Source organism: Rhinoderma darwinii, chromosome 1, assembly GCF_050947455.1.
Source record: "Rhinoderma darwinii isolate aRhiDar2 chromosome 1, aRhiDar2.hap1, whole genome shotgun sequence".
In the NCBI taxonomy this organism is placed as follows: Eukaryota; Metazoa; Chordata; class Amphibia; order Anura; family Rhinodermatidae; genus Rhinoderma; species Rhinoderma darwinii.
Window position 1 is genome coordinate 131693209 of NC_134687.1, and position 26769 is coordinate 131719977.

The following is a 26769-nucleotide window of genomic DNA, read 5'->3' on the forward strand; positions in this document are numbered from 1 at the left end:
AGAGAGGTCTTGGGAGCCAGAGGAGAACATCGATGCTCCTGTTCTCATGAGGACGTTTCTCTCACGCTCTGGTCCCAAGAAGAGGGGGCGTAAGAGGGGGGATACTGTAATGTCTATGGCCACGGCCCATCGTTCTGACTTACCCCTCGCCGGCCGTAGCCATAGACATCCGAATTGCTTGCAGCGTCCCCCCCCTGTGAGGTGCCGGCACTCACTTCTGGATATCAAGACTGTCTCCGGAGGGCGCGCGCGCCCGTGTGTACACAGCCTTAACGGGCCAGTGCAAACATTATTGCCAGAGCGTTGTTTGTTACCCAAAGTTTTTCGTGCTAATGGTTCCCTAGTGTCTTCCAGCTTCCTAGTGTTCCCTGTTCCTGTATCCTGTATCCTGTTCCCGTGCTATCCTGGTCTAGTGCCACGCTGAGCTGTTGCCGTGTTGTGCTGCATTCCCCACCTGTTCTGCTACGCCACGCCTGACGTCTGCCTGCCGCCTGGTCCCAGCCGTGCCTGCCTTGCTACTGTCTACATTGCCTCAGGTATCCTCTCTGAACTATAGACTCTGTACTTTACCTGTTTGGCCAGCTGCCATCCCGCTACACGGTACGGCCCAGTGGGTCCACACCCCGCATCGTGACAATAACAATGTCAGGCCCTAAAACTAAATCAAACACATACCTTTATATAAGAAAAACTTCTCTGTCCAAATGTATAGGGCACCTAGAAGATGTGTAGTTACTGGGTACATTTTATTTGCACTTGGTGTTACACTTTTCAGCAGGATTTGTACCTTCTTTTGAGCTGATTACCTGTAACATCACCTACCCACAAAAATATACACAGATTCCACATGTTTATCTGACAAGTGTCGCAAACCAATTTTCCTTATTCTAATTTGTATTGCATGGGAAGGCATCTCTCAAGATCCCTTCTCTTCGTGGGATGCGGGTATGATAAAGTTGGCACCGGTCTGCCAGGACTGTTCTGTAGGCAAATCAAACAGCTCTAACAGAATTTAGCAGCATCAGCTGTAAAACCTGGGACATACCAATTAGATCTTACCAAATCGATCAGTCACGAAGGGTCTGTGGACCCACTGGGCCGTACCGCGTTGGCAGCTGGCCAACAGGGCGCAGGTCACGGTTTATAGTATATAGGGTACCTGTGGCAGCACGGACAGTAGCTTGGCAGGAACTAGGCAGCGGGTGGACGTCAGGCGTGGAGAAGCAGGCAAGTGTGGTATCCAGCACAGCACGATTATAGCAAGCACGGCACTAGATCGGGATACAGGTATAGGACCGGGAACAGGAACACTGGGAGCAGAAAACACTAGGGGACCAATTTGCATAGACAGACTAAGGGATACACAACAACGCTCAGGCATAGAACTAGGGGGCTGGACCCCTCTTATAGTCCAGGGTACTCACTGGTCAAAGTTCGTCCATCCGTTCCGGTGCGCGCGCTGCCCCATTAAGAGCGGGCAGGAGCGTGTGCGCGCACCCTACGGGATCAGGCAGAGGTGAGTAGACGCGAGCGCTGGCGTCTCCTGAGGAGAAGGCTGGTGCCAGCGCTTGCCGACTTGTGGCTGCGGCTGTCAGGGGAAGGTTGGGGCTAACAGCCCGCAGCCACGGACATTACAGTATCCCCCCTCTTACGCCCCCTCTTCTTGGGACCAGAGCGAGAGAGAAACTTCTTCAGAAGAGTTGGGGCATTGAGGTTCTCCTCTGGCTCCCAGGACCTCTCTTCAGGGCCGAACCCCCTCCAATCCACCAAATAAAAAGTCTTTCCTCTCACTCTCCTGGTGTCCAAGATCTCCTTGACCTCCGCTGGAGGCAACAGCAGGGCTGGGAGTCTTGGAATAGCGGTTCAGGATCACTGGTTTCAGGAGGGAGACATGGAAGGAGTTGGGAATCCTGACGGTAGGAAGCAGCCGAAGCTTGTAGGCGACAGGGTTGATTTGTTGCAGGACCTCGAACGGTCTGAGGAACCTGGGGGCAAATTTACATGAGGGTACCCTCAGTCGGATATTCCTAGATGACTGCCAGACCTTAGTGCCAGGAAGAAACCGAGGAGGCTCTCTTCTCCTTGTGTCAGCCTTCCATTTCATGCGGTTCACTGCCATTAGGATGGAGGCTCGAGTCTGCTGCCATATTTGCAAAAAGTCTTTAAACATGGAGTCAGCTGCAGGTACTTCGGAAGTATCAGGCACCGGAAGAGGAGTTCATGGGTGCTGGCCGTAGACAATGCAGAACAGTGTATTCCTAGTAGACTTGCTGGTGTGATTATTGTAGGAGAACTCCACCCATGGGAGCAACTGCACCCAGTCATCATGCTGTTTGGAGATGAAGTGGCGTAGGTAGTTCTCCAAAATGTGGTTGATCCTCTCGACCTGACCATTAGACTGAGGATGGTAGGCAGAAGAAAAGACCAACTTCACGCCAAGAAGTCCGCAGAGGGCTCTCCAGAACCTTGAGGTAAACTGAACCCCCCGATCAGACACAATGTGCATTGGCAAGCCGTGCAGGTGGAAGATGTGTTGAATAAATAACTTGGCCAACTGAAGAGCAGAAGGAAGACCGGTCAGAGGAACGAAGTGGGCCATCTTCGAAAATCGGTCCACCACCACCCAGACAGCACTGCATCCAGCAGAGAGAGGCAGGTCCGTAACAAAGTCCATAGCTATATGCTGCCAGGGAGCATTGGGCACAGGTAATGGCTGGAGCAGGCCAGCAGACCTGGAGTGGGTGGCCTTGTTGGCTGCACATACAGCACAGGAAGAAACGAAGTCCACAGTATCCTTGGGCAGAGTGAGCCACCAGAAGTGACGAGCAATTAAATCCCGGGTCTTACGTAACCCCGTGAGACCTGCCAGTCTAGAGGAGTGACCCCAGCGGAGGATTCTTCCACGATCAGCCAGGTGCACAAAAGTCCTCCCTGGAGGAATGTCCCAGATTTGCAGGGGATTGACCGAGACAATGCAAGACGGATCAATAATGTTCTGTGGATTCTCAATGGTGTCTTCTGTCTCGAAAGACCTGGACAAGGCATTGACCCTCACATTCTTGTCGGCCGGGCGATAATGAAGCTCAAAATGAAACCTTGCAAAGAACAGTGACCACCCGGCCTGACGAGGGTTCAGCCGTTGGGCCGTCTGGAGGTAGGTCAGATTCTTGTGGTCCGTAAAAATCAAGATCGGGTGAGCTGCGCCCTCTAGTAGATGTCTCCACTCTTCCAGGGCCAATTTGATGGCCAGTAACTCCCGATCCCCAATTGAGTAGTTGCGTTCTGCGGAAGAGAAGAGCTTCGAGAAGTATCCACATACATTTGACTTGCCCTTGGGACCTCTCTGGAGTAGGAGTGCACCAGCACCGACAGAGGATGCGTCCACCTCCAACGAGAACTGCAGAGAGACATCCGGATGATGAAGGATAGAAGCTGGTGTGAAGGAATTCTTCAGGCTGTTGAATGCGGACTCGGGTGTCCACACCTTGGCGTTCATACCCTTCTTCGTAAGGTTAAAGATGGGAGAAGTCAGTGAGGAGAAGTTCGGAATAAACTGCCTGTAAAAGTTAGCAAATTCCAGAAAGCGCTGTATGGCCCTCAAGCCTTGAGGACGTGGCCACTCCAGGACAGACTTTACCTTTTCAGGGTCCATCTCGAGACCTCGATTCGAGACGATGTAGCCCAGGAAGGGTAGAGCATCCTTGTCAAATACGCACTTCTCAAACTTGGCGTACAGATGATTCTCCCTTAACCGCAGCAGAACCTGACAGACATGTCTCCGGTGCGTCATAGGATCTTGGGAGAAAATCAAGATTTATCAAGGTAGACTACAACACAAACATATAGGAGGTCAAGGAAAATGTCATTCACAAACTCCTGGAAGACCGCGGGAGCATTACACAGGCTGAAGGGCATTACTAGATACTCATAGTGTCCATCACGGGTGTTAAATGCAGTCTTCCATTCATCGCCCTGGTCGAATCCGGATTAGGTTGTAAGCCCCACGCAGGTCTAGTTTAGAAAAAAATCTTTGCACCACGTATACGGTCAAACAGTTCGGAGATCAGTGGCAATGAATATTCACCGTGATCTGGTTAAGACCACGGTAGTCAATGCAAGGACGAAGAGAGCCATCTTTCTTTTTGACGAAGAGGAACCCGGCTCCTGCCGGGGAGGAAGACTTTCGTATGAAGCCCCTTTCTTACATTCTTACGTAATGTATACTTAGAGAAAAAGGGAAACAGTGCGCTATAAAAGATGACACATAAAAACCAAATGAATATTTGAAATTATAGTATTGTTAAGTATAAACATAAACATAAAGGAGACGTCTCAGTGGGGCGATCCAGCATCTAACAAGACACTGGCCACTGGAGGTCTCCTGTCATTGTTAGTGTATCAATAACGCCAACCAGACAACGTAGCCAGCTAGAGGAATGCTGCAAATGTAAAACCTTAATTTAGTCCATTTGGACTCAGGGTATTCAGACGATAGATCCATCTGATCTCTTCTTGTAAGAGTTTCTGATCAAGGTTACCAGCTTGTGGTCCCATTTTGATCTGACAGACACCCCAGAACTTCAATAGTCGAGTTTCAACTTTGTCGAAGGATCTGACATGTCTCGACAGAGGTGTATCCTCTTTTCCATTTATTGAGAAAAAGTATCGAGAGATTCTTCTTCTGTGTTCTTGTAGGATTTTACCCACGTATAATTTAGGGCAAGGACATTTCACCACATAGAGCACTCCGCTACTTTGACAATTCATGAATTGTTTTACATGATGTATTTTGTTATCAAAGGGATTGCAAAAACTTTTTGTCATAGACATATACATATATATGGACAGAAAGAGCATCTACCACAGGGATGTGAGCCTGTGACTGGTGATTTCAGCCAACATGCCGACACGGATGAAGAATTAGAATAGTGGCTGTGTACCAAATAGTCGCGTAGATTTTTACCTCTTCTATATGTAATGCTTGGCTCAGGAGAAATTTGGTCACGTAAATCAGGGTCCTCAAGTAGGATGGACAAATATTTTTGTAGAATTTTCCTCACTTGAGAGGAACATGCATCATATGTGCCAATACATCTAATGATTGAAGGAAACCCTGTGGATTTGCGACTCGAGAGAATATGAGGGTTGGATTTGCATAAGAGGTTTTGTCTGTCTGTCTGTCGCCCTTGCCCTGGCATACGCTCTATGTGGTATCATTTTTTGTGGTAACCACGGGCGAGCAATTTTGAAAAAAGGCCATCGCATTCAATCTGAAATGATTGTTCATCTGAACAGCTTCTTATCGCTCTCAAGTATTGACCAATTGGGATACCCTTCTTTAAAGCAGGGGGGTGATAACTGTCCCAATGTAAGAAACTGTTTGTCGCTGTAGGTTTACGACAGATGTTGGTATGGATACTACCACTAGGGTCCAGGGAAATTGGAAGGTCCAGAAAGATAATTTCAGTTTAATGTATCTCATGAGTAAATTTCATTCCTATTGAATTGCTATTCAGTACCGACATAAAGTCTGAAAAAGTTGAAGAATCACCCTCCCAGAGGATCAATATATCGTCTATATAACTGCCCCAAAATAAAATGTGACAAGTGTAACAAAGTAAATCTTCTGAAAAAACAATAGTGTCTTCCCACCATATGGGAAATGGTAACTAGTAACTATTTTGTATAGTATTACTTTCTGTCTTGCACGCAGATACATTTAAATTTTTAAAAATTATAATTTTTGCACATTTTGTGTACATTTTGGGGTTTTTCACAAATAAATACTGAATGTATCGACCACATTTTTTCACTAAGATAAAGTACAATATGCCATGAGAAAACAATCTCAGATCGCTTGGATAGGTGAAAGCATTCCAAAGTTATTACCGCATAAAGTAACACATGTCAGATTTGAAAAAATCGTCTGTGTCCTGAAGGCCAAAACAGGCTGGGTCCTGTTAAGGACCAAGCCATTTTTTATATTTTCGTTTTCGGTTTTCACTCCCCGCGTTCCAAGAGCTATAACTTTTTCATCTTTCCGTCAATAGAGTGGTGTGAGGGCTTATCATTTGCGGGAGGAGTTTCTAATGGCACTATTTAAAATACCATATAATGTACTGGGAAACGGAAAAAAAATTCTTTGCATGCTGAAATTGGAAAAAACTGTGATTCCTACATTGTTTTTAGTCTTTCGTTTTTAAGGCTTTCACCACGTGGTAAAAATGACAACCTAACTTTATTCTGCGGTTCAATACGTTGACGGTGATACCAAATTGATATTGTTTTTTTTTATATTTTAATACCTTTAAAAAAACAATCTTTTTTTAAAAAAATAATACTGTTTTGTTTCATCACATTCTGAGAGCCATAACTTTTTTATTTTTTCGTGGATTGAGCGGTGTGAGGGCTTATTTTTTGTGGGACGAACTGTAGTTTTTATTGGTACCAAATTTTAGTACGTACAACTTTTTGATCACTTTTTATTAAATTGTTTTTGCGAACTAAGGTGATTGAAAAAAGCGATTTTGGCGGTTTAAATTTTTGTTTTTTTCGGCGTTTACTGTGCGAGTTAAATAATGGTATATTGTAATATTTCTGACTTTTATGGACGCAGTGATACCCATTTTGTTTATTTTGTTTATTGCAGTACATCGTCATTTTCACAGGCTTCTGTTAAGTCGTGCCAGAGACACGGTTTAACAGAGGCAGACAAAAGGCAGACCTGGGGGCCTCCATTAGGCCCCTGGGCTGCCATGACAACCTCCCGCACCCTCCAATCACGGTGTGGGGGCGCCGATGAGCTGTTGGAGGGGGCCGCCCCCCTGTTTTCAACGTTTCAGATGCTGCGGTTTGAAGGGTTTAACAGTCAGGAACAGCGTGATCGCGGTCCCCGGTGTCAGCTGTAAAATACAGCTGACACCCGCAGCGTATGGAGCGCGCCCAGCCTGTGAGAATGCTCCATACTTCCCTATGACACTCATCACGTACATGTATGTGATAATGCTTCAAAGGTTAAAGCATTCAAGAATGCTTGGAAAAAAACTTTAAAAAAATTAAAAAACATGGGACATATATAATTATTGTACAAAAAAATACAACCCTGCCAATCCTCCCCCTCAAAAAAATTATATATTGATGTGTATATGTATAACAATATACATGTACCGGGGGCAGACTTGATAGACCTGTAGGTTCTTTACTGCCATCAAATTTTATATTTCTACAAGGACCAAGCCATTTTTTATATTTTCGTTTTCGGTTTTCACTCCCCGCGTTCCAAGAGCTATAACTTTTTCATCTTTCCGTCAATAGAGTGGTGTGAGGGCTTATCATTTGCGGGAGGAGTTTCTAATGGCACTATTTAAAATACCATATAATGTACTGGGAAACGGAAAAAAAATTCTTTGCATGCTGAAATTGGAAAAAACTGTGATTCCTACATTGTTTTTAGTCTTTCGTTTTTAAGGCTTTCACCACGTGGTAAAAATGACAACCTAACTTTATTCTGCGGTTCAATACGTTGACGGTGATACCAAATTGATATTGTTTTTTTTATATTTTAATACCTTTAAAAAAACAATCTTTTTTTAAAAAAATAATACTGTTTTGTTTCATCACATTCTGAGAGCCATAACTTTTTTATTTTTTCGTGGATTGAGCGGTGTGAGGGCTTATTTTTTGTGGGACGAACTGTAGTTTTTATTGGTACCAAATTTTAGTACGTACAACTTTTTGATCACTTTTTATTAAATTGTTTTTGCGAACTAAGGTGATTGAAAAAAGCGATTTTGGCGGTTTAAATTTTTGTTTTTTTCGGCGTTTACTGTGCGAGTTAAATAATGGTATATTGTAATATTTCTGACTTTTATGGACGCAGTGATACCCATTTTGTTTATTTTGTTTATTGCAGTACATCGTCATTTTCACAGGCTTCTGTTAAGTCGTGCCAGAGACACGGTTTAACAGAGGCAGACAAAAGGCAGACCTGGGGGCCTCCATTAGGCCCCTGGGCTGCCATGACAACCTCCCGCACCCTCCAATCGCGGTGTGGGGGCGCCGATGAGCTGTTGGAGGGGGCCGCCCCCCTGTTTTCAACGTTTCAGATGCTGCGGTTTGAAGGGTTTAACAGTCAGGAACAGCGTGATCGCGGTCCCCGGTGTCAGCTGTAAAATACAGCTGACACCCGCAGCGTATGGAGCGCGCCCAGCCTGTGAGAATGCTCCATACTTCCCTATGACACTCATCACGTACATGTATGTGATAATGCTTCAAAGGTTAAAGCATTCAAGAATGCTTGGAAAAAAACTTTAAAAAAATGAAAAAACATGGGACATATATAATTATTGTACAAAAAAATACAACCCTGCCAATCCTCCCCCTCAAAAAAATTATATATTGATGTGTATATGTATAACAATATACATGTACCGGGGGCAGACTTGATAGACCTGTAGGTTCTTTACTGCCATCAAATTTTATATTTCTACATCTTTTTTCAGATTATGTCATAGATTGAAATGTTTGGAAACCCTAATAGGAGTAATTTCTATTCTTAGTTCCCAATGTGGACTGTCATGTGTGCACCCCTTCCTCAGCGTAGGAGTGCCTTCTCTTTCTTTATTATGCCTAGATGAGACAGAACATTGACTAGGGGAGCCACATACACACAATTGACAGACGTGTGGATGGAGGAGAGGAGGAAAGTGTTTGTGCATATGTGTTTGCAGGTAGATGGCCCATTAGCCAATGACTGCTCTCTGTAACAGTAGGAGAAGTATATCTAGGGCACTAAGTGATGCTCTAACAAGTGTGCAGACTAACTGGAGAGCAAGATTCATTAAGGGCATAGCTATAGGGGGTGCAGAGGTTGCAGCAGCACCCAGGCCCTGGCGCCTGAGGTGGCCAAAAAGCCCCTCTGCTACATGAGAAGACACCAGTATTATATATGGCACATGGTAGGTGGGGGTCCCTTTAACAGATTTTGCATTTGGGCCCAGAAGCTCCAAGTTATACCTCTGTTTAAGTGGAGATATGCTTAACAGAGAATGCACTTTTAAAGGGGAAATAAACCTGCAATCATATTTCATTTGCTGTGTATTTCTTCAATAGACTCCACCGCTCGCTATGAAAAGGGTGGAACAGCTGACAATACCTTTCCGCATAGTCAATCCTGAGTGCTGTCTGCTAAAGATAAATTACACAGGCCACAAGAATATGTATACTGTAAGTGGCAATTTGCTTTTCTGCCTTTTGCATATGATCAGCTTAAATTTTTTAGCCAACATTTCAGATTAACAAGGACAGAGAAATACTGCCCTTTACACATGTACATACTGCTCAAGGCCTTTTATAATGCAATTGGATTTCTTTTTTTTTTTTCATTATAAAACCAAATCCTGACACCAGATAAACAGGTTGAAATGTCTCCAGCAGCTGGCTGGTTATTATAGTATGATGTCACTCTTAACAAGATAGCGGCGTACATTATAGAAGTGTAATCATCTCAGCAAGGCAAGCCTTGCTGCTACATCAGTTAATTTTTTTACCCAGTGAATTGCTAGAAATAATGAAAGAAAGGACTCCCCGCTTAGTCAGGGGGCCTGACGCATTTTGAGGTCATGCACCTATTGTGTGAATGTGTGTTAGCTGCAGGAAGTTGAAGCTGCTGAAGAGTCTAGACAGTGCTGACCTTGGAAGCTTAAAAGGCAAGACTTGAAACAGAAAAGATAATGAAATTTCTCCTGGGAGAGCGAAGCTAAAAGCCAGATTGCATGTTGACCATCATTTTCCAATACTCTTCCTCCCACTGTGAATAATATCTGGAAAGTGAAGTGTTATTGCTTACAATATTTCTGTCAAAGTATTTCAAGATTATATTTGGTTGAGGAGCACACGCCATAAAAGAAACAATGATTGAAATTTTATTTTAAAAATCAAACACAAATCTGAACAAGTGAAAATATTTGTAGTCAGTATAAATAAGTGTCTGATCTTGTGACAATATATAATATGACATGCTTGCAAAATGCATTCAAAAGAATACTACTTTATGGGAATGTGTCATGTATTAATTTTTTTGTTGTATTAATAAGATGTAAGTCTGTAGAAGAGCAAAAAAATGTGATTATACATTTTTTAAATTGTTATAGCAATTTTTTTTTTAACTTCCTTGGGCACTGCCATATTGGAGACACACACTTCCTTTCTGTATTCTTTGAGTAGGCAGGGAAGCAGTGTGTGTGTGCTTTTTGGAAGCTGCAATGAATGGTAGTTAATGGACAGAAATGTGTCCATTTCCGTAGGAACGGAGCCCTGACTGACACAAACGGAGACCATGGGTTTCTGTTTCCATCACCATTGATTTCATTTGCTGAAAGAGTTACAATCAGTGCTGGATAGAGAGAAGGGGCTGCACTGATCGGCAGTAACTCTTTCAGCATCCTGGACAGTGACTACCGCTGGACAGTGAGTACCATGCGCGGCGCTCACAATATAGATTTCTAATGTTTCCTTCAAAAACCCCAACTCAGAAAAAAACAGTTTATACTTACTCAGAGCTCCCTGCTTCTTCCTCCAGTCCGGCCTTCTGGGATAACGTTTCATCCCATGTGACCACTGCAGCCAATCACAGGCTGCAGCGGTCACATGGACTTCCGCGTCATCCAGGGAGGTCGGACTGGATGTCAAAAGAGGGACGCGTCACCAAGACAACGGCCGGGGTACGTATGAACTTCTTTTTCTTTCTATCACTGCGTTCCGCTGCGGATTCTCTGCCCGAAAGGGCTGCCCCTTCTCGCTATCTACCACTGATCGCCAGCCCCTTCTCTCTATCCAGCACTAATCAGCAGCCTCTTCTCTCTATCAGTGCTGGATAGAGAGAATGGGCTGCCGATTAGTGCAGTGCAATATCTCTCTCTCCGTGTACTTCTGCCCGCCTGGCCGTTGCTAGGAAACAGCTCCGTCACACACGTACGGTACACAGATGCCTTCCGTGTGCCTTCAGTTTCTTTGACGGACCCATTGACTTGTATGGGCCGGGCCCCACGGTCACGTAATCTCGGACCAAAGTAGGACATGCTCTACTTTTGTCGGAACGGAACAACGGGACCAGCAAAAAAACTGAAGTGTGCAAGGCCCCATTGAAATGAATGGGTCAGGGTGCTAGCCGACAAAAAAATGGCTACCACCCTAAAGGAAAAAATGGAAGTGGGCATGGGGCCTAAAGGTCACCATACAGATTAGATAAGAATTGGCCAAAACAGCCAATTTCGACAGTTTCAGTCCATCTACTGGCATTAATTGGTCATGTTGTTTTGTGGAAAACAACAGATTAAAGACAGATAATCTGCAAGAAAAATTATCTGCCTTATTTTCTCTGTTTGTCGGGCGGCAATTACTGAGCGATCAGCTGATCGATAGCCAAAATTAACCCCTTCCCGACATGCGCCGTACATGTACGGCGCTGTCGGGAGGTGCTTCCCGCAAAGCGCCGTACATGTACGGCGCAGTGATTGTGCGGGCTCAGAAGCAGAGCCGGCACCATCACCGCGGGGTGACAGCTGTATTATACAGCTGGCACCCTCCTGTAACTGTCAGGACCGGAGCTACTCTCCGATCCGGCAGATTAACCCCTCAGATGCTGCGCTCAATAGAGCGCAGCATCTGATAGGTTTTCACCCGATCGGCAACCCAGTGATGCAATCGCTGGGTTGCTGTGGCAATCGGACGCCAGAAAATGGCGTCCGAGTCTGCCTTGTACGGGAGCCGATGAGGACCCGCCTTCGGCGTGTCCTCATAGGCTTGCTGTCAGTGAATAACTGACAGCGCTAATACACTGCACTACGTATGTAGTGCAGTGTATTAGAATAGCGATCGGGGCATCAGGCCCTCATGTCCCCTAGTGGGACAAGTCAGAAAAGTAAAAAAAAGTGAATAAAAATGTGGTAAAACAATAAAAACACACACATTTCAAATAAAAATAAAGCTAAACTGACTTTTTTCCCATAGTAAGTCTTTTATTATGGGAAAAAACGTAAAAATTAAAAAAACTATACATAATTGGTATCGCCGCGTCCGTAACGACCCAAACTACAAAACTATTATGTAATTTATCCCGCACGGTGAACGCCGTAAAAAAAAACCATGAAAAACAACGCCAGAATCTTTGTTTTTAGGTCACATCTCCTTCCAAAAAATGCTATAAAAAGTGATCAAAAAGTCACATTTACTCCAAAATAGTACTAATAAAAACGGCAATCCGTCCCGCAAAAAATAATCCCTGACACCGCTTTGTGCACGCAAAAATAATAACGTTATGTGTCTTAGAATATGGCGACACAGAAAACAAATGATTTTATAAAAAAAGTGATTTTGTTGTGCAAAAGCCGCAATACATAAAAAAACTATATAAATTTGGTATCGCCGTAATCGTATCGACCCGCAGAATAAAGCTAACATGTAATTTAGGGCACACTGTGGATGCCGATAAAAAAAACAATAAAAAACGATTCCAGAATTGCTTGTTTTTGGTAATTTCCTTTACCAAAAAATGAAATAAAAAGTGATCAAAAAGTTGTATGTGTTCCAAAATGGTACCAATGAAATCTACAGCCCGTCTCGCAAAAAACAAGCCCGCACACCGCTCAATCAACTGAAAAACAAAAAAGTTACGGCACTAGTAATGCGGTGATGAAAAAACATCTCAATGCGCAGGCCGGAGGGGAACATTCCTTCAGTTTCAGGGCCATAGTATTTAGGAACTAGGAAAGGGAAGGGACATAGCACATCTGCTGGAAGCGAGGGCGCCCGTATTATACCAGCGCAAAACTTTCCCAGCAATATTTCCCAAACTAGGAAGGAGAAAAAGTCCCCAAAAGGTGCAGAGCGTTACAAAAGGGGCATAAGAAAGAAAACCGTTTATCAGTGTGACACCGGCCTGCGCATAACGGATCGCTTCACATCGTAACACACATCTATGGATAATTGTATTATTTACCCCATTATTATACCCTCTTATTATACCCTGATGTACTCCGCACAGATTACATATGCCACCACATTATAAACTGAATACCAGCAAAACTCAAACAAAACTACCAAGCAAAATCCATGCTCAAAATGGCGGTCTTTCCCTTCTTAGCCCTACAGTGTGCCCAAACAGCAATTTATGGCCACAAGTAAGGCATTACCATACCCGGGAGAACCCGCTTAACAATTTATGGGGTAAGATTCTCTAGGGGCACAACATCTTGTGCGGTGAATGGGCAGATCAGTGGAAAAATTGAAATTTTCACTTTGCACCATCCACTGCGTATTCATTTCTGAAAAACACCTGTGGAGTCTAAATTCTCACTACATCCCTTGATAAATGCCTTTAGGGGTGTAGTTTCTAAAACGGGGTCACTTTTGTTTGGTACATCAGGGGTTTTGCAAATGCAACATGCTGTCTGCAAACCATTCCAGCAAAATCTACGCTCCAAAGATAAATACCGCTCCTTTTCTTCTGAATGCTCCCATATACGTAAACAGCCGATTATAACCACATATGGGGTGTTACCGTACTCGGGAGAAATTACTTTACAAATGTTGGGGTGCTTTTTCTTCTCTATTCCTTGTAAAAATGAAAAATGTTGATCTAAAACGACATCTTGTTGGAAAAAAAAATTATTTTTCATTTTCATGGCTTAATTCTAATTAATTCAGCAAAAAACCTTTGGGATCAAAATTTTCACTATACCCCTAGATGATTCCTCAGGGGGTGCAGTTTCCCAAATGGAGTCAATTTTGGGGTGTTTCCACTGTACTAGTACTACAGGGGCTCAGCAAATGTGACATGGCGCCCAGACACTATCCAAAATCCAAATGGTGCTAGTTCCATTCTGAGCCCTACCGTGTGTCCAAACAGCCGTTTATGACCACATGTGGGGTATTGTTTTACTCGGGAGAAGTTGCTTTACAAATTTTATGGTGCTTTTTCTCCTTCAGTCCTTGTGGAAATGAAAAAAAAAACCTAAACCTACATTTTATTTCAAAAAATGTAGATTTTCATTTTTATGGCCTACTTCCAATAAGTTCTGTAAAACACCTGTGGGGTCAAACTGCTCACTGTACTCCTAGATAATTTCCTCATGGGGTGTAGTTTCCAAAATGGGGTCACTTGTTGGGGTTTTCCACTGTTTTGTCCCCTCAGGGGCTTTGTAAATGTGACATGGCCTCCGCAAACCATTCCTGCTAAATTTGAGTTCCAAAAGCCAAATGGCGCTCTTTCCCTTCTCAGCCCTGCCGTGTGTCCAAACAGCCTTTTATTACTACATGTGGGGTATTGTTTTACTCGGGAGAAATTTCTTTACAAATTTTATGGTGCTTTTTCTCCTTTAGTCCTTGTGGAAATGAAAAAAAATTAGCTAAACCTACATTTTATTTGAAAAAATGTAGATTTTCATTTTCATGGCCTAGTTCCAAACATTTTTGCAAAAAAACTGGCCGGTCAAAATGCTTGCTACACCCCTATATAAATTCCTCGAGGGGTGTAGTTTCCCAAATGGGGTCACTTTTGGGGGGTTTCCACTGTTTTAGTTCCACAAGACCTGTTCAAAGCTGACATGGTGCCTAAAATATATTCTAATAAAAAGGAGACCCAAAATCCACCAGGTGCTCCTTTGCTTCTGAGGCCGGTGCTTCAGTCCAGTAGCACACTAGGGCCATATGTGGGATATTTCCTAAAACTGCAGAACCTGGGCAATAAATATTGAGTTGCATTTCTCTGGTAAAACCTTCTGTGGTACAAAAAAAATGGATTCAAAATGAATTTCTGGAAAAAAATAATGAACTTTGTAAATTTCACCTCTACTTTGCCTTAATTCCTGCGCAATGTCTAAAGGGTTAAGAAACTTTCTAAATGCTGTTTTGAATACTTTGAGGGGTGCATTTTTTAAAATGGGGTGACTTATTGGGGGTTTCTAATATCTAAGGACCTCAAACCCACTTCACAACTGAACTGGCCCCTGTAAAAATAGCATTTTGAAATTTTCTTGAAAATGTGAGAAATTGCTGCTAAAGTTCTAAGCCTTGTAACGTCCTAGAAAAATAAAATGATGTTCAAAAAACGATGCCAATCTAAAGTAGACATATGGGGGATGTTAGTTAGCAACATTTTTGTGTGGTATAACTGCCTGTCTTACAAGCAGATACATTTAAATTGAGAAAAATGCTAATTTTTGCAATTTTTGGCTAAATTTTGGTGTTTTTCACAATTAAATACTGAATGTATCGGGCAAATTTTGCCAGTAACATAAAGTCCAATGTGTCACGAGAAAACAGTCTCAGAATCACTTGGATAGGTAAAAGCATTCCGGAGTTATTACCATATAAAGTGAAACATGTCAGATTTGAAAAATGAGGCTCTGTCAGGAAGGTCAAAAGCGGCCAAAGAGGGAAGGGGTTAAACTCCTTGCTACATCTGCCTACATTTATCTGTACTATTGGTGATGAAATTGCCCTGCAATACAGATATAAGGCTGATTGTCTATTTTTTATCTATTGTATTGACCATAAAGGGATTTTCCCAATTCAGACATTTATGGTAAATCCACAGGATATGCCATAAATGTCTGATAGATGCAGGTCTCAACTCTGGGACTGACACCTACAGTTTCTCCAAAACTAGGGTCGCCGCAACCAGACAAAGAATGAATGGAGAGGTTTCCACGCTTGTGTGCAGCTATCTCCATTCATTTCTATGGGAATTACGGATGACCTCCATTCTGGAGATTGGAGCAGGTCTCAGAGCTGAATAGAGAAGGTTTCGCCTTGCATCTATCATATATTTATTAGTCCTGTCCAGCCCCGCATCTATCAGACATTAATGCCATATCCTGTGGATATGTCATAAATCTCTGAGTTGGGAATATCCCACAAAGAACAGGGAGTTTTTGTAAATGTTTTAATGTCTACCCCCATTTCAGTTTGCGTGGTGAGATCTTAGGGATGATGTGCATAGATGTCTATACAATACGTTTATGGACATGCTGGGTATTAGACCACTATAAGATTATAGTTTTGTATTTTCTAGTTGTTTATATTATTTATTTACAGTTTCAGCATTTTACCTCCTATACTGTGAATGGGCTATAACAGTGATAATTTGATTAGGGTTACTTTACTAAGCCCTTCCTGACATCCACTGCATATGTAAGGCGAATGTCAGAAGAGTATGTATGAAGCGGTCCCAGGAGCTGAGCCTGCTCCATATGCACCTGGTGTCAGCTGTATATGACAATTAACACCCTGCTCTAATGGCCAGGATCAGAGATAACTCTGATCCTGGCTGTTTGACCACTAAGATGACGTGGTTAATAGTGACCGCAGCATCTAAGCCGTTAGACAGAGTTGGAGGCCCCATAAATTGCTGAAACAGGTAATTCTGGCTATGATATAAAGGTGTCAGAGTACACAGTTTGCTGCATTTGGGGATACATAGTCACAGACTGGTCAGAGTGCCCAGACTGACCCCTGTTCCCCACCAAAAGCACCTACAATGGGCACATAAGCATTAGAACTGGACCATGAAGCAATGGAAGAAGGTGTCCTGGTCTGATTAATCATCTTTTAGGAGACGCCAGCGCTCACTTCCACTCACCTCGGCCGGGTCCCGGAGGGTGCGTGCGCACGCTCGTGCCCGCTCTTAAAATGGTTAATCAGCCCATGAGTGCCCTGGACTATAAGTGGGGCCCAGCCCATTGCTTCGATGCCTGAGCGTTGTTTCTCGTTTCCTAGTTTGTCTATGCAAATGGTCTCCCAGTATTTTCCAGTTCCAAGTGTTTACTGTATGCTGTATCCCGTGCTATCCTGGTCAAGTGCCGTGATGTGCTTTAGTCGTGCTGTGCTGTATTCTACGCCTGTCCTGCTACTTCACACCTGACGTCTACCCGCTGCCTAGTCCCAGCCAAGCCTGCCTTGCTACTGTCCGAGCTGCCACAGGTACCCTATACGAACTAGAGACTTTGACCTGCGCCCTGTTGGCCAGCTGCCGTACCGCCAAGGCGGTACGGTCCAGTGGGTCCACGAACCCAACGTGACACAAATAACTGACTATACTATAATAAAAGTAGATAATTTAGGTCTGTAAACTTCCTTGAACATCATGACACAAATATATGCCTGTTCCCTGTCTTTGAAGGGGAATTATAAGAAAAAACTTAGAATAAGTGAAATGCCGGTAGATTATGGGAGATGCCTCAGAATTCTAATACTTGAGTCGATTGTTGTTTTAAATATATTTGGATCCATATAGATGAAAACATCCAGTTGACCTCCAATTTTTATTTATCTAATTCAATTATTTCTCTGTCTTTTCTAAAGTTTTATTGATTTTCTGTAATAAAACACATTAACCAGAAAACCAAAAAACATTTACAGTAAAACATTCATATGGATACAGCTGTCAAGCAGTATTCACTTAATTTCTATGGTGCTAGAAACCGGCATTCCCACATACTACTTTTCCTACTTTAAACTTATCCCGATTATACATGAAAGGTCACAAAACACTGAGTGAGAAGCTGCAGCTCCATCCCCCTCTTCCCTAAGTATTCTTTACAGTATCACATTAGACAGAAGGTTTGGAGGCTCAGGTTTGTAAACATTTCCCAACAGGCAGGGAAAGGTAAACTATAGGCTGCTGTAAGGTGAGGAAGATGACATAATTCAGGATAAAATATACTACAGAGTTTCATATATTCACATGTATTATTGGTTTCTGCAATTCCATATGTTCATTCACAGGTTCTACGATATTTCTGAAACGAAGATTATTTGACCCTCTGCCAAAAGCATTATATCAAACATTTATAAAGCCCTGAAAACTATTCCTGGATATCTTTATCAAACTAGTTTTTATATTGCCCAATAGGAGTTATATTTTTGTAAGGAAATCCTTCTCAAGATGTGGAAAATATTTTGGTCCAAAGATTCAAAGTCATCTCTTTGGACACTTGATAGGGAGGACAAACATACAATTACAATAGACTGGCACCACAGGCCAAAAATACTCCACAACACTGAAGGTTCCTAAATATACTGGTAGATCCGTCCTGAAGTACGTTGCCTTCATAATATATTTTTGGGCTTATCCCTATATTGCATTATGTTTTTGACTAAAAAACAATGTACGAGATTTAATCATAGTGGCAAACCGTGCACCAGCATCTCTCCCATGTGCAGTGTGGAGCAGGTTGGACCTTGCTTTGTATTCTGCAACTTTTTTTAATAGAAAAAATGGTAATAACTAAGTTGCATTCCACCCGCTTTTACGCACTCAATTGTATGGGGGTTTTATAACTATGATATTTGGCCGAATGCCTTATTTTTCAATTTGCTAAATGACAGAAACATGACGTAAATACTTTAATAAATATTCCCTAATATATATATATATTTTATATGCTGGGACTATCTTGTGAGTGTTATTGAGTTATTTAGTCTATTCTTCCGCATCCTTTCTGTATCTAAATGCACAGTAGCCTATAATAAATTACTCCAGACCCTTCCTGTAATTACTTACTCTATGGGATTTAGTATGTCCATAGCATAAAACCGTTAACCTCTAGGTCAATCATTCTAGGAAAAGATTTCAGGGACAAATTTTGCATAAATGCACCCTTAGATAACATCACATGATAAAGAAAAATACTATAACTATAATAAAAGTAGAATATAACTAAATGCATAAATATTATTTAGGGCTGTAAGCTACTGAACTTTGCCCGGTTGCACCTGAAGTAGATCGTCACCACGTTTCTGGGCAGAACGGTAGCTGATAACTTTTTAAATGAAATGCATAGAGGGCAACATTAAAGGAATTCCCCCTTTTCCACACACCAACAAAAATGTATTTATATCGATAAATGTTCGCACTCTTGGATACTGCAATTCCCTGCACTATGAATTGCATGGCCATACAGTGTGAAAGTTCTGGATAGTGGATAGTTATGCTTCCTGCCTCAACTGCTAAGCAGCAACACATTTAGGCCGGATTTACACGAGCGTGTGCGTTTTGCGCGCGCACAAAATGCAGCATTTTGCGCGCGCAAAAGGTACTTAACAGCTCCGTGTGTCAGCCGCGTATGATGCGTGGCTGCATGATTTTCGCGCAGCCGCCATCTTTATGACACTGTAAACAGAAAAGCACGTGGTGCTTTTCTGTTTTCATTCATACTTTTTACTGCTGTTGCGCGAATCACGCGCGTCACACGGAAGTGCTTCGGTGTGCTGCGCGCGATTTTCACGCACCCATTGACTTCAATGGGTGCGTGATGCGCGAACAACGCACAAATATCGGACATGTCGTGAGTTTTACGCAGCGGACACACGCTGCGTGAAACTCACGGACAGTCTGCACGGCCCCGATGACTAACATAGGTCCGTGCGAGGCGCGTGAAAATCACGCGCGTTGCACGGACGTATATCACGTTTGTCTAAATAAGCCCTTAAGATAAATAATAAGCAAGCCACCATTTCAGGCGCTCTTGCAAAAGATTTTGATATTATCTGCATTATGGTGTTATATACTGCCAGCGATTATATTCAGCAGTCAGATTTTGGAAGCAATTTAGGAAGTGAAATATGGAAAGTAACGTCACACCATGAAGACTACAGTGCATTCTAAATATCTCTATCAATAGGGAATAACTCTTCATTACTTAAAGTCAACATTCAGATATCCTCCTACTATTTTTTTTTTTTTGCATGGCCAGCCAAGTTAAATTATTAGTGAACCTGCCAAGACTCATGCACTTTTAACCCACACAATGTCTGACAATATCTTCCTCTAGCATTGCCTAATTATATTTGGTTTATATTCCAAAAAGAAATCCAACATTTAACGTCTCTTACACTGGAATACATTGTATTTACCTAGAAATGCGCGTTCATCCATCTAATGAATTTTAACACATAATCCAATCTGCTGTGGAACTTACGCTACAGTCAACTATTTTCATGACCTAATTAGAGCAAGGACTGTATAACTAAGACTGCGCCAAAGTTGTAAATCATTCATGGATATTCTGCACAGAAATAAAAAGCTATTTTTAATCACATTTTTGCCTGTGCATGTAGAAGGTTATTACATACAGTTACTTGTATTTGCTAGTGACAAGCCCTACTCTATAATAGATACCTTTTGCAACAGTAATATAGTATAAAGGAGTCGCACTTGCTTGAAATGTCAATGATTTTGCTCTTGTTTGTTTATTTGCAAGGCTAATATTCTTGTTAACCCGTTAGTGACCATCAATACGCCTTTTCACGGCTGCCACTAACGGGCTTTATTCTGATACATACGCCATTTCACGGCGCTGCATCAGAATAAATAAGCGGCACCATGAATAGGAAAAACACCATGCTTGAGGGCTTGGAGCAGCGAAATCCGCCCATTTAACCCCTTCGATGCGGCACTTAATAGCGAGCGGCACATCTAAGTGGTTTTGGAGAGGGGAGGGGGCTCCCCCTCTTACACCACCGGCGCCATGCATGCGATCGCAGTGTGTCGTTGCTTTCTATGGCAGCCGGGGGCCTTAGAAAGGCCCCCAGGTCTGCCTCTAGTTAATGAATGCTAGGCCATGCCAGAGGCATGACCTAGCAGGTGCCTGTCAGTTTTACACTGACAGGCAATAATACACTGCAATACAGTAGTATTGCAGTGTATTATAAAAACAATCAAACTATCGCATAGTAAAGTCCCCTAGCGGGACTAATAAAAAAGTTTAAAAAAAGTTTAATAAAGTTAAATAAATAAAAACCCCAAAGAAAAAAAAATTCAAAACCCACTTATGAAAAAAAAAGTTACATATATTTGGTATCGCTGCGTCTGTATGACCCCAACTATAAAGCTATTATGTTATTTAACCCGCTCGGCGAACTCTGTCATACAATGCCAGAATTGCTGTTTTCTGTACATCCTGCCTTCAAAAAAATTTGATAAAAAGTAATCAAAAAGTCGCATGTACTCCAACATGATACCGATGAAAACTATAAGTCGTCTCGCAAAAATCAAGCCCTTATACAGCTGCATCGGTGGAAAAATTAAAAAAGTTATGGCTCTTCAAATATGGACCTGAAAACAAATAATATTTAAAAAACAGTTTTTACTGTGTGAGGGTATGTTCACACGATGAGAGGCATTTACGTGTGAAAAGACAGACTGTTAACAGCTGCCTCGTTTCACACGTAAATGCTCCTCCTCGCATTTTGCGAGCCGTCTGAGACGCTCATAAATCTTGAGCTGTGCTTCATTGAGTTCAATGAAGAACAGCTCAAATTACATGGCAAAGAAGTGCCCTGCACTTCTTTGCCGAGGCAGTCCATTTACGCGTCGTCGTTTGACAGCTGTCAAACGACGATGCGTAAATTACAGGTCGTCTGCACAATACGTCGGCAAACCCATTCAAATGAATGGGCAGATTTTTGCTGACGTATTGTAGCCCTATTTTCAGGCGTAAAACGAGGCATAATATGCCTCGTTTACGCCTGAAAATAGGTCGTGTGAACCTAGCCTGAAAGTAGTAAAACATACAAAATCTATATAAATTCGGTATTGACACAATCGCAACGGCTCACCGAATAAAGTTATGTTATTTATACCACACGGTAAACGGCGTAAATTAACTGGTTCCCGACCGCTGGCTGTGTATTTACGGCCAGCTGTCAGGGTCCTTAAAACCTGTGCCATAGACTATTTACGGCGCGGGTTTTAGCTTGCTGCCTGAGCGATCGGGCAGCTGATTGTCAGGTCTCCGGCAGTCAGTGACTCCCGGGGACCCTGAGGAGAAGATAGAAGCATAGATAGAAGATAGATGCTTCTATCTTCTCTGATGTCTTCAATGAGCGCTGTGTATATGAATAGAGGCAGCGGCAGCGCCACTGCCTCTATTGGTCCCGGTGATCATGTGACTGGTCACATGATTGCCGTGATGCCGTTAGTGGCAGACTGCTACTGGGTCTTACTAGACCCAACGCAACCCTATTAGTGACAATAGTCACTATAAGAGGGCTGATTTCCCCTGTAACTGGGGCTGCTATGCAAAACAAATTAATAATAAATACAAATAAAATACCCAACCCCAAAAACACGTTCCCCCACCAATCATTGTCGTAATGCTAGACCTGAGCCAATTACCCTAAAATAGACATGTAATATATTTAAATTTATGGTAGACAATGACGATCACAAATAAAAGGTCTATTTTAGGGTAAAACTATGTTATTACCAGAAAAAAATAGCTAAAAGTAATAAAGCTTATTTTTTTACTATTATTTTCAAACTTTGAGCCTAGAAATTCTAAAATAGCAAAAAGGATGTGTATAAAAATTATAAAAAAAATAAACCTGCATTGTCTACGGAAAAAAACAACGCAAAAATAACGTTGCTAGCCCAACAAATAAAAATGTTTATATCCGTCTAACTAACAAGTGCTAAAAATGGCTAAACGGTGTCTGGTCCTGAAGGATCAAAATAGCCCGGTCCTGAACCGGTTAAGGACGCAAAAAAAAAGAGTGGCGAAATTGCTTGGTCATTAAAGGGAATGTGTCGCTAGAAATTATTTTTTTTTTTTTTCTAGTTAAACAGTTAGTGTATACATGATTAGACATTGTTATAATTTTTTTCATTTTTTCACAAGTCAGGAAATATTATAAATTAGATTCTAATTTATAACATTTCCCTGTGCTGGTCACTAGAGGGAGCAATTCCCAAAATTGCAGCATTAGCATGTGGTAAAGCAACCACATTGCTTTATGCTGCAAATTTGGTGTAAAAACACACACTCTAGTGAGCTCACAGAATCCCCCCTCCCTTATCCTGGCTAGTGCCAGGAGAAAGGAGAGGATTGAATGTTCAAACCTCCTACACTGTGTGCCGCCATTTTTTGAGCGAACACACAGTGTAGTAGGTTTACATACAGTAGTAATCACACACTAAAACACGAACATACACAGACATAACTTACCTGCTCCTGCCGCCGCCGCTCCCTCCGGTCCGTCCGCTCCCTCCGCTGCTAGTGCTTGCTTCAGAACACATGTCTGGAAGCCGCGACCGGAAGTAGTCATCTTACTGTCCGGCCGCGGCTTCCGGTCCACAAGAAAATGGCGCCGGATGTCGCTCGGCCGAAGACCTTCCATTTGGACTGTGTGGGAGCGGAGCATGCGCCGTTCCCACACAGACGGCTTCCGTTCGCATTCTCTATGGGGATGTATGTGCCGTATTCCATCTCTGTATGTGTCGTTAATCGACACATACAGAGATGAAAAAAAAAATGGCAGCCCCCATAGTGAAGAAAAAGTTAGAAAAAAAAAGTAAAACAAACACACAAATAAATAATTTTTTTTTAAATAAAACACTAAAAGCAAATTGATCTAAAAAATTTTTTTTCCACGACAATCTACCTTTAAGGGGTTAATGCAGAAAAACATGAATAACAAAAACAAAAACTGCACCTCCTTCTATGCATCACAGTGAAGGCATGACAATCTTGGAGATAACTGTCCTCATGTAACCCTTTTTTGCAGGTCAACTATAGTATCAGCTTTTGGCTTGCTGAATAATTCAATGTATCCTCCAAGCTGCTTCGAAATGTACCGATATCAAGAGAGAAATGAGCATTCTGACAAGTATTGTATCTTGAGTCTATAGACAGTATCTTTTTCAGTGTGTACAAATTCTGTGTACTAAGCTTAGAAGTAACTATCATGGAGGGTCACGCAGCTCTAATCTCTCATCGTCCACCTCCATGACTCAAGCTCATACTAAGAAAAGACATGTGTTGTCATTTGCATAGATGGCGCTGAACACTAAACTCTGTTCTTAGGCCCCATGCACACGACCATATTTTTCATCCGTAATTATGGACCGTATTTTTACAGATGGGTGTCCATTCTGAAAAAAATTATAGAACCTGTCCTATTCTTGTCCATAATTACAGCAAGGACTTTCCCATAGAAGCCTAAGGGCGCTTCCGTAAATATGGACGGCTACGGATGTGCATCCGTAAACCGTCCGTATTTACGAAAGAGTTGCTATGCAACATGTTGGTGACATCATTTGCAACCTCCCTCTTTTTTTACAGATCCGTACATGCGGATCAAATACGGATGCACTACGCCAGTATTTGCGGAAACTGTTCCGTATATACGGATAAATTGCGGATGACTACGAATCCGTATTTACGGACAGTGTTTGATAGGTGAAAATACGGTCGTGTGCATGGGGCCTAAGTGTGAGCAGGAGTCCATGATTTACAGAGGTGCACACTGCATGATTAGTGCAACGTGTACCTCCATGACAGATGCTCTTTAACGTGTGTCTAACGTGTTTGCAGAGCACTGAAGTCCCTTTGTTTTAGATATCGGTGGGGGGACATAACAAGAGAAAAAAATGAAGGGGCTTCAGTGCTCTGTGTTCAGCTTCTCTCAGCTCCATTCAGAGCAGGTGAAAACGCACTATAGTCTGCAATCAAGTCTATTGAGTCTAATTAAGTCATAGGGAGTTGAAGTGGCATAGTTATCTGAAGAGTGCTAGTTACAGTGAGGGGTTAAAGCGAATGAACCACCATCAATGAGAACTTCTGACATGTTTCTATGAGGTAGACTGGCACACTCTATTGCTTGGTTCACAACAACTTTATGTTGTTTTAACATGTTAAAAAAGCAAAGAATTATAGTATGCGGCACAAAATATCTTTAACATCCTGTTAACCCCTTAACGCTCCATGACCTACTATTAGGTCATGCTAACTGTAGCGTTCGCGCTCAGTGACCTAATAGTAGGTCATGGAGTAAACACGGCGCCGTTCGCGCGGGGCGCGTTCATGAGCTGTGATAGCTGCTGTTTCCGACAGCAGACTATCACTGCTCAATGTGCCGGGACCGATCGCGGAGCTCCCACGTCGATTAACCCCTCAGAAGCCGCGTTCAATAGCGATCGCGGCTTCTTAGGCCCTGTTCACACGGAGTTTTTTGACGAGTTTTTTGGGGCAGAAACCACACCAAAAAACTCCTCAAAAACCGCCTGAAAATGCCTCCCATTCATTTCAATGGGAGGCAGACGAGTTTTTTTTCCACGAGTAAAAAAAACTCGTCGTGGTAAAAAGAAGCAACATGACCCATCTTGAGGCGGTTTCCTCCTCCAAAACCCCATTTCAATGAGTCAGAAAGAGGAAAAAAAACCCTCGACGAGTGTTTTGACGAGTTTTTGTCAAACCACTGTGCAAAAACCTACTGGAGCAGTTTTTGCAGGAGGAATTTTCCTCCTGCAAAAAACTCCGTGTGAACACAGCCTTAGGGGTTAATCCGCCATCGCCGGCCTGCTACGCGATAGCGGCCGGCGATGGTGACTATGGCAACCGGACACCAAACAATGGCGTCCGGCTATGCCATAGACGGAAGCCTAGTGGGTCCTGACAACGTCAGGACCCACTATGCTTGCTGTCAGTGAGTAGCTGACAGTTCTAATATACTGCACTACGCATGTAGTGCAGTGTATTAGAATAGCGATCAGGGCCTCCTGCCCTCAAGTCCCCTAGTGGGACAAAGTAATAAAGTAAAAAAAAAGTTAAAAAAAGATGTGTAAAAATAAGAAAATAAAAGTTTTAAAAGTAATAAAAGTAAAAGTCCCACTTTTTCCCTTATCAGTCCTTTATTATTAATAAAAATATATAAACAAACAAATAAACTGTACATAATTGGTATCGCCGCGTCCGTAACGGCCTGAACTACAAAATTATTTCATTATTTATCCCGCACGGTGAACGCCGTAAAAAAAAATATGAATAAACCGAACCAGAATCACAATTGTTTGGTCACTTCACCTCCCAAAAAATGGAATAAAAAGAGATCAAAAAGTCGCATGTACCGAAAAATGGTACTGATTGAAACTACAGTTCGTTACGCAAAAAATAAGTCCTCGCACGGCTTTATTGATTGAAAAATAAAAACGTTATGGCTCTTAGAATAAGGAACACAAAAAGTAAATGATTGTTTACAAAACGTATTTTATTGTGCAAACGCCATAAGACATAAAAAAAACCTATAAACATCTGGTATCGCCGTAATCGTATCGCCCCGCAGAATAAAGTGAATATGTCATTTATAGCGCACGGTGAACGCTGTAAAAAAAAAAGTATACAAAAACAATAGTAGAATTGCTGTTTATTAGTCACCACGCCACCTAAAAATGGAATAAAAACTGATCAAAAAGCCGCATGCACCCCAAGAAAACTACAATGGATTCCTCAAGGGGTCTAGTTTCCAAATTGGGGTAACTTTTGGGCGGTTTCCAATGTTTTGGCACCACAAGACCTCTTCAAACCGGACATGGTGCCTAATAAAAAAGAGGCCTCAAAATCCGCTAGGTGCTCCTTTGCTTCGGAGGCCGGGGCTTCAGTAAATTACCGCACTAGGGCCACATGTGGGATATTTCTAAAACTGCAGAATATGGGCAATACGTATTAAGTTGTGTTTCTCTGATAAATCCTTTTGTGTTATAAAAAAAATTGTATAAAAAGAGTAAATTTCACCTCTACTTTGCTCTAAATTTCTGTGAAACACCTAAAGGGTTCATAAACTTTCTAAATGCTGTTGTGAATACTTTGAGGGGTCTAGTTTCTAAAATGGGGTGTTTGATAGGGGTTTCTAATATATGGGCCCCTCAAAGCAACTTCAGAAATGAACTGGAACCTAAAAAAATAAATAAATGAGGCAATACTTCGCTTCTTA